General features: G+C 34.9%; 1 long non-coding RNA gene across 4 annotated transcripts; it reads left to right on the forward strand.

The window, feature by feature from the left end:
• Window positions 1–9,562: 9,562 nt before the first annotated feature.
• Window positions 9,563–16,338, forward strand: LOC147386632 (uncharacterized). Of its 4 annotated transcripts, XR_015171705.1 has the most exons (6): window positions 9,573–9,988; window positions 10,927–11,072; window positions 11,172–11,243; window positions 11,334–11,363; window positions 15,951–16,111; window positions 16,230–16,338. It is a non-coding gene; the product is annotated as an uncharacterized LOC147386632 (long non-coding RNA). The 4 variants fall into 4 exon arrangements; XR_015171706.1 differs by lacking the exon at window positions 10,927–11,072 and having other exon boundaries at window positions 9,952–9,988; XR_015171704.1 differs by lacking the exons at window positions 10,927–11,072; window positions 15,951–16,111; window positions 16,230–16,338 and adding an exon at window positions 12,013–13,623 and having other exon boundaries at window positions 9,563–9,988.
• The last annotated feature ends 464 nt before the right edge of the window (window positions 16,339–16,802 follow it).

Here is a 16,802-nt window from a genome sequence, read left to right on the forward strand (position 1 = left end):
TTCACCAATTTTCACAAAATTTGATAAAATTACGAAAATACCCCTCATAAAGTTCACGATCATTTCGCACAAAATTTCATAAACGACACAAACCAATATTTCCATTGAATTCCTTACGAAAAACTGATTCCAAAACATCCTAAAACATTGAAAAACGACTTAAAACGCAAAAAATTCTCTCTAAGGGCAAAATAGTAATTTTACAATTTTAATAATTAAAAATTTCAAAATTTATAAATAAATCATTAAATAACGTAAAGTGAAGCATTAATAAAATTAATTTAAAATTTTGAATCAAAAAATCGATCAATCAGGCTTTTCAGGCAAAATTGTTGATGGTTACTAGGATATTTATTCAAGGACCCCTCCATCTGGGGGCTCAAAAAATTAAAGATATAAAAAGGGGTTCTCCAAATCTTAAAGTAAATCGTGTAATAATAAAGTCAATATATTAAAATTCAACCAAGAAAGACTAAAGTCGAGAAATTAAAGTCAATCAAGAAAGACTAAAGTCAAAATCTTAAAGTCAATCAAATGAGACTAAAAATCAAAACCCTAATCTAAACTAATCAAGTCAAAACCCTAATCTAAACTAATCAAGTCAATCTCATAAGAATAAAGTCAAAACCCTAAATTAAAACCCTAGACTAAGTCAATCTCATAAGACTAAAGTCAAAACCCTAATTGAAATCCTAAAAGAAATCCTAATCAAACCCTAATTCTTCTAAAAAACTTTATAAATAGGAGCCTCCACACCCTATTTTCGTATCAAAGAAAAAATCCTAAGAGAAGTAGGTCAAAAAGCCCCCCTAACTTCCCATAAACCCAAGTTTTGAAGTCCCAACTCCTTACCTAACACCCATACTTCGATTTTAGCTTAAAAAACACCTAGAAGCCCTTCAAAAAAACTCCAAAATCTATAACAAATTCGAAAAATCCAGATCCAAGAAAGAGATATCTTGCCTCGGAGATCATAAATCAGATCCGAAGACAGAACGAAGCAAGGAGTACGATACAAGGAGCAATTTTATCAGATCTGAGGGAATAGAATCTTTGCGTATCGAAGGTAAAATTTATGTTATTTTTTTATCTAGGTTTTGTTATTAGCAATGTAGTCTTATTTGAGATAAGTAGAGACCGGCATTGGCTGGGCGGGGTTGGTGCCTAATACCTTCCAACCCCGTAATGTGATCCCCGAATTCAGTTTTTCTTCAGTAGATTAGTTCTTTTATCCGTTTAGAGTCAATATTCAGTTCCTAGACCGTAATAACTAGGTGGCGACTCCCAAACCTCAAGGGTCAAAAGAGGATCCGCGCACCCCGCGGATTGAGGGCGCTTTCAGTTGGTCATTTTAGGAATGTTTCCTAGTCTATTTGGTCTAGATTAGGTTTTGTCTCGTAATTGACAAAATGGGAGATTGTTAGTTCCATATTTTGTCAATCCCGAGACTTAAGTTGTGTGTCGAAATGATTTACAAAACATATAAAGACCCTGGTAAAATCGCTCAACGTCAAGCACATCAACAAAATGCTCATAATGTGTGTGCATAAAACCTAAAAGGTAATGAGACCACCTAGATTATTCTCTAACGCCTAGATGATTGTTAAGTCGGCTCATATTGATAAAGAAATCTTATACCTCGACCCATTCATTCATCGGAGCTTTTGGGAGTCCTAAATGGTCATAAAGGGTAGTTTGATAGTTTTAACACACCTAGAACATCACTCACCCTTGGTGAGTGTTTGGGATCTTATATAAGTAAGATCTACTAAATTCCCGAATTGTTTAATCACCGAACTTTCCAAGAGTTCAATTTGGCCTGAAATGACTAAAAAGGTATTTTAGTAATTTTACCCACTTAGGACATGTCCCTCCCCTTAATTAAATTTTGGGGACCTTGTATTTAGTAAGATATACAACATCCCCGAACAGTTTGTTCATCGGAGCTTCCGAGAGCAAGAGATGGTCAAAATGGTTTAAAAGGACATTTCGATAATTTACCCAATGCCACCGCGCAAAATGATCAGGGCCCCTAGCAACAAGCTTCATGTTTCACTAGGACCACCAGGCTGTTCACCAGGGCCATCGGGTGAGTTACTCCAACGGTTCGAAAATTCAAAAATATGACCGTTAAAGCTCTCGACGCCCCCGAGAAATAACCCGACGCCCAGTAGTTAATTTCTGCTTGCCAAATTCCTTTAAAACTCATCTCTTGAGTTCATTTGTGTGCGGGATTAAATCCTAGTGATGTTTAGTTTCTTTCCACTACATACTTAGAAAGCCTTCTCTACTCTCATGAGAGTTTAACTTAGGTGAACCTCTTCAACCTTCTTAGAGCTCTCATTTGATCCCATTCCAATCATCAAACCTCACTTTGCACCCACATTGATATATTCATGGAGCAAGGAGAAAAAAGAAAATATGGAAGGAATAATCATAAGGACCCGACGACTGGAAAGCTTGATTGGAAGATACAACCGTCAAGACGTACTTCTGAGCTCAAGGACTCGAAGAACTCAATATCACCATTGGCAAACCTTAAAGTGTTAAGTGAGTTTTTGTTTATTTTATTTTGTATTTTCAAAATCTTGTATGTGGTTACTTGGTTCAATCCTCAAAAACCAAGCTTTGTTATAATCGAGGATTCTTGACAAGGGTAAAGGTTCGTGAGTTTTTGAGGTACAAAACTCACAACATTTCGAGAGGATGCGTTTATTTTGACTTTAAGGTTTTAAAATTTAGCCTAGGTATAAAAATTCTATGTACAGTTTGAGGTGAACCATAAACCTTATTGATTAGTGAATATCAAGACCTTTGAGAAGGTGACATTGGGAGTGGATGTAGGCACATCGCCGAACCACTGTAAAATTGCTTGTCTCATGTTTATGAAAATGCCTCTATCAATTTATACTTAGATGAATGGATATTATGCTATGTATGACATGCCATGAATGTTTAGAATTTAAGTAAACCTCAATTGCATTGTAAACTAAAAATAAGCTGTGAGAATGGATGTAGGAATATTGCCGAACCATTATAGTCTTATGACTAATGCATGGTTTATGATTATGCAATTTACACTTAAATGCCTGGAATTTCATGAGATGCCATGTGTGCCGAATAGGTAAATCTTATATGAATGGACCATTGAATGACATGATGAAATGAATATTTTTATTTTAAGTGTATTTTCATTAAATGCAAATTAGAGACTTGAGTATAAAATCGAGGTTAGGTGAATGACTTAGAACACAGTCAAATTATTAATCAAAGTTAAACTTAGATAAATTGAAAGAAATTTTAATTATCCTATTCACCTCCTTTAAGACTAGACATAATACGAAGCTCGTTATTTTTAATATTGCCTACGGTGGATTGTTTTGCCCCCGAACCTTCCATCATGACTCCCATTGCATGGTCATAAACATCAGCAGATTTGTCATTTATGCCTCAGTTCGATTTACTCTAGTTTAAATATTATAAAATCCTAAGTTTTTTATTCGTATCTCGAGAAAATAAATAGTAAAATTTTGAGAAAATTTTGAAAGTGGGACTTAGGAAAAAACTTTAAGATTTTTTTCTGATTATTTTTAATGAAATCTGATTTTACCATTGAATTCAAAATAACTGAAAAGCATACTTTAGCTTATAAACACGCTCAAATGCGAGTCCGAGCGAAAAAGTTAGAAAATCCCCGATTTTCAAGTCGAACCAAGTTGAAAAAATTAATTTTTGTTAGAGTAAGAATATTTAAAATCTGATTACACCATTAGGTTCGCAACGAAAAGTTATAGAAAATGGCGTATTTACTCGTCATTTTTAGAATCCAAAAAGTCGAATTATCATATAAAATGGAAACAACGTCAATTTTTGGGTCCAACCAGACCAAAAAATGATTTTTCGTTAGAAATAGAATTTGTAGAATATAAAAATTTTATTAGATCCACAATGAAAAATTATAAAAAATAGAGTATTCGCTCGTCACTTTTGGAGTCTGGACGGTCGAATTATCATCAAATGAAACAATGTCGAAAATATAATTTCGTCCTGCAAAATTATATAAAAGAATTTTAAATTTTTAACTATTCATTCTCATCCCAAAATGTACCAACAATAGTCATACATGATTTTTTTTAAATATTGATTTTCAACGACTTGTCACCGTCATTACGTCACAAAAGGGACACCGTCGATGCCCAATGAAGAAAGGAAAAACGTCCGCAGCGTCGAACTCTACAATCTCTCACCATTTCCTTATCTTTTTATATTCTATTTCTTCCCATTTCATCAAAAATATAATGGGGGTTTCGACCTTAGATTTCATTTATTTCGACCCCAAATCGTCTTTTGTCGTAGAAGAGAAAAAAGACGATGTTATCGAGATCTTCGAAACCATCAGACCCGATTAAAAAATAGCATCTCCGATATTAGATCCACATCGATTTTCATTCCAATCATCTCGATTTTTGCGCACACTCCTCAATCCTATCGCACAAAGATTGATAAGGACTCTTAATTTCTATTGATGATCGTTGATTGTGAAAATTGCATTTAGGATTTTTAACGAAAATTTATAATGTTTAAAAATTCTAGAATTATTTTCATTATTTAAAATTCACACCAAGATCTTCATGCTTGATGGGTTTAATTGTGCTTTATAACAAATTATACATGGATAAGATATTTCACTAGGTTATTTCCGCTAGTTAGGTTATGTGCACTGCTCGAGCCTCGTTTTGATTCAAGTTTTGTAAATCTTCAATTTAATTGATAAAAATGAGTTTCCAAATTTTAAAAATATTTTAATATTCAATGAACTCATATGAAGTTGATAAATTTTGAAAAATGAATATTGTGTTTGAAAGATTAAAAACTATAAGAATTGAAAAAGGGAAAAAGAGGATGAAACGATAAAATGTTATAATCACACCCGAGTGGTGATGTCTGCAATTTACATTGTAATTCAATGTGTGGGTTGATGAACGAATATCCAGGGTTAATTTACTTTATGTTGTCACAAGGTGACTTACATGTTTATTTACGATTATGCGCTATGTACAATTATTTATTTCAAGCCGGTGAACCACTATTGCATAGTAGGAAACTAGATATTCATTCTCAACTTTGTAATGTTCATTTTGATTTGTTTTCAAAGAAAAGAAATGATATGTATATATAGATATTTTGTGAACTGTTAAAAAGCTTGTGAATGCCTAAAGGGATAGTCTGTCATATCATCCGGAGTGATATACTATCTTGGGATGTAGGGTAGGGACAAAAAGTTCATACGAAGTATGAGATGCGTATGATAGTGGAGTCACAACTAAAATTCTAATTTATTCATCTCTATTTTTTTTAGTGAACTTGTATTTTAAAGGGACCGTACATGAATGGAGATGTATAATGGGAATCACATGCACGCCTGATAGGAATAGACGAAGATGATTAGTCAATGATCACTAACGATCTAAAGCACACATCGAAAAGAGATTCATTGCTTATAATCATGTCAAACGACCAGCCTAAGTCGGATAAATGATCCTACAAATGTGGTAAACAGCGACCAGCCACAAAATCAGGAACTAATACTTTATTATGGAACATCATATCTCGATTAGGAGCGATCTAGTCGTAGAATTCCATCTTTCTAATTCCACTACTTCACCATTATGTATTATGTATCTGTTGTTCTATGTTGAATTATAAAATGAAACCATGTTTAATGTTTTAATGTTTTAAACTAGAATGATATAAAAGAAATGCTATAGTGAGTATTGTTGATTGATGTAATATGAATCTTTTAAAATGTTTAGTTGCTCATCTCTGGCTATATGTACCAGTTAATCGTAGTTTATTCTATGAAACTTTTGCATGTATTGAAATGATTTAGAATGCTTACTCATTCAAACTAGGATGAGGTTATTAGCAAGAATTGTTTGCTTCCCTACTAGATAATCATTGTCACTCACCCTTTCCTTCTCAATTTTTTTAGTTTCAAATCCAATGTTTGGTGAGACTGGTATAGAGTACGAGTGAGGATCATCTTGTGGGTCAGATAAATGACTAGAGTCCGTTACCTGCTCAGTACTGGGATTATATCCCCTAGCACCGTCAGTTAGACCATGTATTATTGTAGATTTTGGGTTGAATGTTAAGACTTTTGTTAGAGTGAAAAGTTTTTGTATAATCCTGTATGTTAATTTCTTTTTTTGCACTCTGATCTATCGTACATTATTAGATGTATATATGTTTCCACTATTATTTTATTTTGTATATATATGCAGGATATTATGTATATTATTTATTAGGTGAAATAGGTATTTAGTGCCTTGAATGATAACATAAATAGAGGAAACAATGCCAAAATTTTGAGGCATTACCTAGTACCTCAAAATTTAACATGGGACTTTGTGTTAGTGTTTTGGGGGGCCATAGATGGTATCAGAGCATATAATTAAATCCATATGGGATACAGATCTGCTATGTTTTAAGGAGTTGGCTGATACCACAAATATTAAAGCAATAATCATAGAGTGTAATTAGGAATTCGGTATCTAAGCTCATTAGTAGTTCCGTATTGGAATTACGAGTTCTTCCGTGTCTAGAGGTCTCTAGAGCCTAAGATAAAATTCTAAATTCATTATGTTAGTAATGGAAATGGTGTCTATTACTAAATTTTTAGTCAAAATAGTAATTAATGTTTTTTTAAGAGTGATTTTTGCTTGGTTCCGAGAAATGCCCTGGTTCTGATAAATAAAAGATTATTGAACTTGCAAATTAGGAAAAATGTAAGGAAATAAAGGTACAACTAGACCCGTGACAAGGAGTCAAATTGGTGGGAAAGATCTACTTGGGTTGAGTAAACTTACCATGATAGAAGTAGTCTTCGAGTTATCCTAGAATCAGGCTTGCATGGAAAAGAGACAGTCGGAGATGTTTGAAGCCCAAATGATCCTGGTGAGGCAATTAACAAAAAGATTAGAAAATGATAGAAAAAAAGACTTGACCACCATTTTAGGTATAAATCCCAAAGAAATCAAGGGATAAGTACCCCACTACATGAAGGACTACAAGAAAAAGAAGAAATTGTACAACCACCGCCTCAAGACCCGACATAATGAAAGAAATTAGGATCCAATAAGAGGCAAACGATTACAAAACTAGGAAAGTTACGGGGAAAACAACCATACATAAGAAGTGAAATTATAAAAATACTAACTCAATAGATGGAAAGATTTTACGAGAAACAACAAAATATACTATTAAATCAGTTAAAATAGAGAGTTGTGGCATGTTATGAATGTAGTAAATTAGGACATAGAGGAGAGCAATGTTCAGGTTGACGTCAATTGATTAAAGATGCGTTACTCAAAAAGATGTTAGACGAGCAAATCCAAGAACCAATAAGGCCACTGGGTTTTAACAAGGTTGATAACGTATTCATACCACCCCAAACAGACCAAACTAGCGATCGAAAATGAAAGGGAATGTAATTATAGATGTCCAGGGGACATACCAGTCAACCCCAGACCTCTCTTCCTTCTAGATCAGATCTGGTCAAGAGGCCAATGTATTCGAGGCTAATCGCCTATGAATCAATGTATCCATAGTGCAGAGTTCCTCCACTACGGAGTTACAGGTTTCTCCATCACCAAGTTATGGAACAATTGGGACTCTAGTGATGCCAACAGGGTCAGAAGAACCAACAAGGTAGGTTCAGAGACTGCAAGCTCTAGTCTACCAATTGCCCATTTCACAGAAACTTACGAAGGTGAGATCGTCGACGTGTTATGCTTGTGGTCAGGTGGGACATTTCAGGAAGGATTGTACTCTAGCACAATTGCGAACAACAGTTATGACCTAGGAGGAGGTACTTGTTCACCATGAAGTTTTGAAATATATGATTTTTATTTATAATGTTAAGAATTCAAGTTTTATTCGACACTGGCTCCTCTAGATCATATATTTTTGCTGAAATTGCATATTTACTAAAGTTAGACATTACTGACACGGGTCAAGTAATGAAATATTATCTACCCCATTGGGAGACCATCAGATTGCCCAAAAATTATGTCGAGACTGTATAATTAAAGTAAATGATCATGACTGGATTACAAATCTCATGATACTATATTTGTGGTGATTTCGACATTATCTTGGGGATGTATTGATTAGTACAGAACTAGGCCTATGTCAATTTTTTTGTGAGATCAATTATTTTTAAGAGATCGAGATATCCGAAGGTCAAAGTTCAAGGATTCAAAAACAGAAGAGATGGTTCTCTGTACAAACATTTGAGAAATTTAAGAGTATCGGAGATAGAGACGCTAGTAGATATGGTAAAGGTAACTAGAGAATTTGGAGATGTTTTTCCAGAAGAATTAACAGGTTTGCCGTTATGACGAAAGATAGAATTCTCGATTAATTTGGTATTAGACACGGGGCCTATTTCTATTACACCCTACCGAATGGCCCTGGTAGAAATTCAATAGTTGAAGGCACAAATTGATGAGCTTACGAGCTTAGGGTTTATCAAACCAAGTTCCTCACCTTGGGGAGCACCAGTTCAGTTTGTTAAGAAAAATATGGGTCGCTTCGATTGTGCATTGATTACTGGAAGCTGAATTAAGTAACCATCAAGAATAAGTATACATTTTCGCGTATCGATGACATGTTTGACCAACTATAGGGTGCCTAATATTTCTCTAACATTGATTTGAGATCTGGATATCACCAATTGAGAATTCAGGAGGCGGATATTTTGAAGACTGCATTTCAAACTAAGCTAGGACACTTCGAGTATCTAGTGATGCCTTTCGGTCTGATGAATGCACTAGCATCATTTATGGATCTTATATACCAAATATTTTGGGAGCACCTCGACAAGATGTTATCTATGAAACAATGACATCTATAAATGATATCTTGATTTATTTTAAGTAGAGGGAGAATCACGGAGACACCTTTGAATCACACTACAGATTTTACGAGAACATAAGCTATATGCCAAGTTCAGCAAGTGTGAATTCTGATTTTGTAAGATGAAATTCTTAGGGCACGTAGTATTAAGTGAAGAGACAGTAGTAGACCTTTCCAAAGTTGAAGTCGCTATCGTGGAAACAACCAAAGATAGTGACAGATATAATAAGTTTCCTTGGGATGACAGGCTATTATAGAAGATTTATTAAGGTATTTTCCACTATTGCAACACTATTGATAAGACTGACTCAGAAAAATATTAGGTTTGAGTGGAACGATAATTGTGAGATTGTATTTCAGGATTTGAATAAAGGATTGACTACCGCTCCAATTTTGGATAAGGGTTAACGATATTTACTGATGCATCCGGGATTGGTTTGGGAGCTATATTGATCCATAATTGAGAAACAATTTATTGAATGTGATTAAAGAAGATGTGTAGGTTGGTTGATATAGAATAGAATGAGAAATATATATCTTTAATTAGAGGTGATTGGTAAAAATTTGGAATGTAAGAATTATCATCTTGAGTACGATTTTAAATCATAAGGTTTATGACAAGAGTCTTGAGGAAATATCACGATAAGTAAAATATAGAACGAAAGGTACAGATGTTAAATTTGATATAACACTACAAAAATTAGGGCTTTTAGAGGCTCTTATTTTGGGTGGTTTGGTTGAAACGTCGAGATAAGCCAATGAAAACGGTTTTGGAGGCGATTTCATCGGAAATGCCATGGAAGAACGAAGAACAGCTTCGACAGAGATTGATTGGAGGCATTTACACACCGGCGGTTCTAGGAAAATACCTCAAATTTCAGACCAACAGGGTCGTTTTTCGAAAAAAGCCGCACAAACCAGATCATGACGGCGGTTTTTGGAAAAACGCCTCAAAATCCAGATCAACGGGGCATTTGTTGAGGAAATGTTTTGGTGCAATTCTTTTCAATCTGCCCTCTCTCTCAAAATCGCACCTTCTCTCGATCTGTTCAAGCTAAAGGTTCATGAGGTTGGTTTTTTTTTTCTTTTTTTCTTTTTTTCTTTTTTTCGAGCTCTCGATCTGTTCTAGTGTTAGACCTATCTATCTAACTTAGTGATATTGGATTTTTAATTTATTATTTCTTCAGATCTGTGCGTTTTAGCTATTGATCTCTATCTATCTCTCTCTCTCTCTGTATAATCTTTGGTTGTTTTGGTACTAAGGTTCATCAGGTTTTGTTTTTTCTTCTTGTTATCGAAACTTTAATCAGGTTTGTTAATCTATTTTTGGTTCAATTTCAAATCGAAACCCTAATTTCTGTAGTGTTGATTTGATTTTTGGTTCGATTTCAAACCAAAATCCAAATTTCTATAGTTTTGATTCTATCTTTGGTTCAGTTTCAAACCAAAACCCTAATATCTCATTTTTATAGCTAGGTATTCTGTATTTGTGTTGTCTATTAACCTACTAGGAAATGTTTGGCAAGAATGTGCCTGAAAATGAACAAATCAGTGAAGATGAAGACTGGGGGCCTGGTAGTAGAAAACTGCCCTTGGTTTCAGAAAATAAAAGAACACTTTCTAGAATTCCTCCCAACGCAGTTGAGGTAACTGAATGCCGTTGGATCTTATTATTGTTATTCTGATAGAAGAGTTTGTGAGTTACATGTTGATTATTACATGTTATATGGTAAATTTTCCAAGTTTATTGTCATGCTTTTATGTAGAGATGGTCTTTTGATATGGTTGTTCTAAATCACTTTTCCCAACTACTGATTTTGTAACTTCTGGCTCAACTGATATCAATTCTTCTGGTCATGCATAACTATGGGACTTACAATTTTCCAGTTTTTTGTCACTTGTACTTTATTTGGTTATTTTGGTTAGTTTTAGTTTACACCAATAATTCTAGACCCTTGATGTAATGGATTGGTATTTTCTGCTTTACTTTTATTTATGTTTGTTCAGTCTGAGGAACCACCCTATGTTCTCCATATACAATACCCTGAATGGTCTAATCATGGAGTGCCCAGGGACACACTCGCCGTTCGTGAAATTTTGAAAAGAATTTATCATATACAACCCAATCTTGGCCTGATAGTCGTGCACTGCAGGTCTACTGGCAATTGGCATAGTTCATTTTATTTCTGCTCTTAGTTCACATTCTGTTGTCTACTTCATGCTTTAATGAATCTCCTCTCACACATCTACAGGCGTACATGGTGGAGCTAGAAGTAGCACTGAACCAGCTCCAAGAGGAGAATGCTCGCCTCAAGCAGACTTTGGTAAGCAAAATTTTAATAAGACTTGTTAAATTTCTTTTCTTTGTTACTGATACTGATAGAATTGTTGCTTTACATCTTGAGCTGAAACAGGAAGAAGTTGAGAAGAAAAGGAAGCTAGAGGTAATTATTGGCATACATATCATTTATATGGCCCTCTTGCAAATTCCTCTTCTAATTTTGAAAATTTCCCATATCACAAACAATTAGGATCCGTAAGCCATCTTTTACCCAAATAAATCTATGTTATGATGCCTGATCTGAGAATGAGGTGACTTGTACTCGTTAATAGATCAATTGTCACCTAATTGTAGTTTATAGTCATACATAGTAGACTAAAAATCTGTATTTGTTTTAAAGTTATTTCATTCTCCCCATGACCATAGTTTGATTGCATTTTTTGTATTATTTATAAAGCTTGACTAGTATCACTAGTCTTACTATGCTACTCATCACCTCCAATTAGTTCCAACAAATAGTTCTTGATCAATAAACACCCCTTCCAATTTGAGTTGAGTTTACCATTGTTTAGCTCTTTGGTATGCCTCTTCCTTCTCTCTTTCTATTTTGTTTTTTAATTCTTTTCTTTTTCTTTCCTCTCATATATTCTTCACTTTTTTTTACTTTTTTATTTCTGTTTTTCAATCTCTCTCTCTCTGTGAGAGAGAGGACATCATAGCTGTAGTGCACCATGGCCAAATTTCAATTTAAGATTTGATTTTATGTTTTAGTTAATATTTTTATTGTTTTATTGGTTCATTCTATATCTCAGATTCATCATTTTGTTGTTGAGATTCATCACCTCAATGGGCCTGAAAATTCTGATTCTTGAGATTGGGAGGTGTTGAGAAGATAGAGTAAAGTTTCATGTATAAAAGCGGTGATTCTTATATTTTTCTATAATCAAATGTTTATTTTACATATTCTTTAATTCTATCCACTTTGAAACTTGGACCAGCCAACTTGAGGGATGACCCAAAACTCTAATTTCATTTTTTCTTTCCTAAAAAAATATGTTAGGATTTCTTATTTGGTATTAGGATTGTGGATGTACGTAAGCCATATCTTAAAGCTTTTATCATCTATCTTCTGTTTGAAAATGGGTGGTGCTGGGGCTGGGGCTGGGAAGGAGGTATTGGGTTTGGAATTAGATTAAAACATAACAGACACTAGGTAATATGTATAGTAATTCAATCTGGGAGGAATTATTGCATTGGAGAAGTACTTTTGAGGTTGATGGCATCCCTTTGAGGTAAATGGCATCCCTTGTATGAAATATCAAGGGTTTTCTAGAGGGATTAAGTCAAATTGAAAACTTGGACATATTAAGAATAATTAATAACAGAGGTTCAAGAGCACGAAGAACATGGATCATCCCTGAGAAGTCATTATTATTTATATAAAATAGTAAGCTGATGCAAAATTGATAACTTTCTGTTATTTTCCTACTGGTTTTCGTGGCTTCAAGATTGAATGTCCCTGGTGCATGGCAGATGCCTCAGGTGATAGATACTAGTAACTAGATTAGTATACCATTGGTTCCAATACTAAAAGAAAATAAGAATTGTTTCCCAATGCAAATGCTCAAAGGTGCTTGCCTGGTGATCAAGGCAATGGTGCCTTGACACCTAGGTGACCTGACTAATGCTTTATTTGATTACGTAAATTCTTTACCTTTGCTGGCCTGTAATGAGTTTGTTGGAGACAAACTAGGTCTCCCAAACACTAGACACTGGAAGGTTGTAATTTTTTGGGAGCTCGCCTAACCGCCTAGTGTATAGGCAAGAATGGGGATATATGGGGGTTTTATGGATGGTTCAGATAACTTCTCTCATTTTTAGGGGAGTTTTATAGACTGCTTAGTTTCCTTCTTTTTTTCATCCATAATTATTTCAAAATAAACTAATACCTGCCCAAAAAAATTGACTACTAAAAATACTCAGTTTTGACTCTTTCATTTGTATCTAATCTTTAGTATGTGAACCCCATTTTGGAATTGACAATGTATGGGGGGCATTGAAGATGGTGAAGAACCCAAGTCCGCAGCCATTAGACAGCTATAGGAAGAAACTGGAATTGTGTCGATTGAAATTATTGCAGAGGTTGGTCTAGAAAAATAAATTTCTAAATTGCTCCAGTTTGGTACTCTTGTGACTTCAAATTAGGACATTGTCCATGCATTTATCTAAATATCAAAGATTCCAGATGAAAATGTTTAGCTTCATCTATTCCATAACTTTTTACTTTTGGAGAACTTCTATTACTGCACCAACTTTTGCTAACGCCACCCAAGATGTGCGCTAATTCTTTGGTGATTTACATATGAATTGGAGTGGTGTTAGCAAAAGTTGGTGTGGCAATAGAATCTCTCCTTTTTTTTTTTTTTTAAGAAAAGAAAATGAAAATAGGATGTTCCAAGGCTAATGATTCTTTTGAAGAAAGGCAATGTTCCAAGGTAAGGCCAGCATATGTAGAGGCAGGAGGGTGACCATCATTTTTTCCCCTCCTTTTGAACTTCATTTTGGTTCCTCTAGCCCTTCCTTATTGATCCATTAATGAGTACTAATGAGGGGCATTAAACATTCTCAATCCGTTTCTCCTATCCTATTCCCAACTCCTTTCGAGAGACAAAATGAGCATGTATTCGGGTTCTTCGATGTGGCTGGCTAGTGCATTTCAACTTGTCATTACACTTGACTGGTCATCCATATCTAGATTTCTTTCAACATGTTCCCCACGCACAACTACTCTTTTGTGACTTCACTATCACTCCTATATTCAGCCCTTGTGGAAGAGGGAGCAACTGTACGTCAGTTTGTCGAAAGCTGCACCGAGTGGCAGCAGCTGCCCCGGGCTTGAATACATAACCTATGGTAGGTCCCCTATTGTACGAATCACAACTATCATTGTCAGCATTACATATCTGTGTCAACAATCTTCCCCATATGCTCGTAGGACAAACCAAAACTTCAAGTGCGTTTTACATTGCGAAATTTTTTAATCTCTGCAGCAGAAGTGCTTGCTTTTCTAGGACTCCCCGTGAGCTGCAAATCTTTTTTGCCTGCACAAGTCTCAGGCCTAGACTGCCTACATACTAAAATTAGTTTATACTTTATATGAAGTAGTATAAACTCTATCATCACCATCACTTCTAGGTGTGATTTTATCATAACAATCAGCAGACTGGAGATATTGTACTGAGATACATCATAAAATTATCTTTCAAAAACTTCCTAAAGTTGCTAAGATTTGAACTGGAACTTTAGCTGTAGGGCTTAAAATGGGTTGGGTTTGGGTTAGGGTCAGATCTGAGGATATCCAGATCTGAATTAAAGTAGTAGAAAAGGATATTTTAAAAAACATAAAGTATAATTTACTTGCAATTGAATTTGAGTATGCCTATGTGTACCAGTGTATATGTGTGTCTATCGGTGTGCACACGTCTGTGTGTGGTTTTGTATTTACTTGGTTATAATCTGACCTATTTCCGTCCTTTGGATATGTGTTCACTTTGTTTCTGATATACAATTAAGTCTTATTTATTTCCATGTTATCATTTTATTTCTGTTTTGGAACTTAATGTTAACTCCAATGTCATTTGCACTATGGAGTCTAGTTCTTGTTCAAATGTGGCTTAGTGTCATAGGTACATTTTGAATAAAAGATTTGAGGCATCGTATAAAACTGTCCCTTCTACTCTTTGTTTGAGGTAGGTAAACTGGACTTGAACCTATGACCAAAGGTTTCATTTAATATATCAATCAGCCAACTGTCCCTGCACTATGGAGTCTAGTTTTCACAAGTGAGCTGGTACTCCATTAACTACCAAACAGGTGCAACGTGTGCTGGTAGACATAGTTTCTGCTACTGCAAATTCGACACCTGGTTTTCCTCTTCATCGCTCTCGAAGAAAGTAGACCGTTAGATCAAGATCAAACCATCATAGGGAAATAGTTTACATCTTGAGGAGTGGAAGCCCAAAAAAGCTCTCCACAGGAATCATACATCCAATCCGAAATGCTTTTGGGTCTCGAGACCTTGAGAGCTAGTGTTCCTCCCAATTATAATATCTACCTTTCTTGATGGCATCTTAGGTTGAGAATCTGAACTTTGTGGACAGCTGTGTAGAAATTGAATAAGAACAGAAACAATGGTAGGAAACAATTGGCAGAGGAAATCTGCTACCTTTAATTTTATTCTCAAGGTCTTCAAGTCTAGGAGGCCACACAACAGGGATGATGTGGGGTTGGATGAAGCAATTAGTGTGCGAAAAGTATGTCCTAGTGACGAATATAGAGGGAGATCGATAGTTGAACCAGATATAGACAAGAAAGCCTCGGCCTTCATTGCTAAATTCTATGAAACTCGTGTCTCGGAATCTGAACGACAAACAGTGACACCGGTTTAACAAGTCCATTTGGCATCATTTTCTTCAAATGAAACTGTGCTAAATAAACCAACTTGCCTCTCACCATTTGTAATGCTTCTTTGATTGTTATTACTTGACTTGTCCTTCTCTCTACCTTGTAAATTACAATAATGGAAAGATTAATATATATGTGTTTGTTCATATTCAAGCATGGTTTTTCTTTTCCATAAATATAGTTTTCCTTATACAATTTTCCACTAGCTTCGCCCCTGTTTATACCCTTTTACTTTTATTTTATCTTCTTTTCATGATTTGGGATTGAAATAGAGTTCCATAACAAGGTTTAACTGACACCAAATCTCTGGGATGATGCGTTGTTAATGTTGTTGTTGTCGCAAATGCTACAACCTGAATGTAACAACGTACAAGCATGAGTTGCTAATTTTGCTGGATTCATCAGGAACACCACAATGTCCTGATCTGGATTGTAGTTTTGTACAAGGTGCGGCCTATTATATGGTTGGGAATTTCCATCAATGCTTCTTATTTTTCTGTGGGGTTCATATTTGCACTTAGAATAACACATGTCTCAATGATCTGCACTCGATTATTTATTCCAGGTTGTGGCAATTGCAAGTGCTGCATTGGACGTGTTTAAGAACGAAGCAAAGAAGATGGTGGTTGCACTAGTTGATATGGAACGTGCTTTTGTTCCTCCCCAACACTTCATCCGTTTAGTACAGAGGGGGTATGCTCAATAATTATTTTTTTTCTATGTATATATATTTTTACTCCAAAAGACATACACACATCATCATCTACCCCTCATCCCAATTATTGGGGTCAGCAACATGAATCCTATTATATCATATACTGCTTTAATTCAGATTATTGTTGGATTCTGTTTTTGAATTTTGTAATCCTTGCTTGAGTATTTTAGCACCCCATTCATTTCAATTCCGCAAATGGTAAATTACCATTTTCGGAGTTAATTTTTTTTCTAAGTTAAATGGAAAAAATACCCTTATCAAATGGGCATTTTATTAATAAACACTAAAGGGTATTTTAGTGATTTAAAACAATTTTTTTCCTATTTGGTAAAAGATTAATTCAGAAAACTATAATATGTTGTTTTTGGAATTAGAATGGTCACTGCATTGGTAATTTCTCCTATTTCTAACTCTTTTTTGGTG

The sequence above is a fragment of the Akebia trifoliata genome, chromosome 14 (assembly GCF_017979445.1).
Source record: "Akebia trifoliata isolate Shusen 1 chromosome 14, ASM1797944v1, whole genome shotgun sequence".
Classification (NCBI taxonomy): Eukaryota; Viridiplantae; Streptophyta; class Magnoliopsida; order Ranunculales; family Lardizabalaceae; genus Akebia; species Akebia trifoliata.